The sequence below is a fragment of the Elephantulus edwardii genome, unplaced genomic scaffold (genome assembly GCF_000299155.1).
Source record: "Elephantulus edwardii isolate Elephantulus edwardi_28Jun2011 unplaced genomic scaffold, EleEdw1.0 scaffold00143, whole genome shotgun sequence".
Classification (NCBI taxonomy): domain Eukaryota; kingdom Metazoa; phylum Chordata; class Mammalia; order Macroscelidea; family Macroscelididae; genus Elephantulus; species Elephantulus edwardii.
The window spans coordinates 4,593,113-4,593,963 of NW_006399893.1; positions in this window are offsets into that span (position 1 = coordinate 4,593,113).

An 851-nucleotide genomic window follows, 5' to 3' on the forward strand; every position below is an offset into this window, starting at 1 on the left:
AACCCTCTGCTTTGACAAGCATGATGTTGTTCTTCAGGGAATAGTCCCTCTTGATAATATGTCCAAAAAGTGTGAGCATTTGGTCTGTACTTATTCTAGAACAGATATTTTGAGTTTTCTAGCAGTCGATGGTATATTCAGTAGAGTTTGCCTACACCGTAATTCAAAGGCATTATCAGTTTTTCAATCTTACTTACTGTACAGCTTCACATTCATATGAAGAGATTGAAGTATCATAGATTGAATCGGGGCATTTTTCCTCTTTTTTAACCTGTTTGCTTAATGTATGTCCTTTGATTTTTTTTTTTTTTATTATTACTTTTTTTGTGTGTCAAATTGGATCTGACAGGTACAGGAGGAGATTCCCCCTCCTTCTGCAGCAGAGCATCTGGTGGAATTGAACCACACGCCTCTGGGATTGCAGTGCAGCTTCTTGCCACTAGGCCACCAGAGCTCCCTCCTTTGATTTTTTTGATTGCTACTTCTATGAGCATTGATTGTGGATCCAAGTAAAATGGCAGCCTTGACAACGTCAATCTTTTTTCCCATCTGTCATGATCTTGCATACTGGTTCAGTTGTGAGGAATTTTGTTTTCTTTATGTGGAGGTATAATCTATATTGAAGGCATATAGGTTTTGATCTTTATCAGTAAATACTTTTAAGTCTCTTTAGCAAGCAAAAATTGTGTCAACTGCATATCACAGGTTGTTTATGAGGCTTCTGCCAATCCTGATGCCATATTCTTTTTTTTTAATTAAATTTTATTAGTTTTAATGAACATTTACAGGGATTTTGGGTTTTCATTCCTTCATTGCTGCACCATTCTCTCTACGCTCCTCCCCAGTTTGTT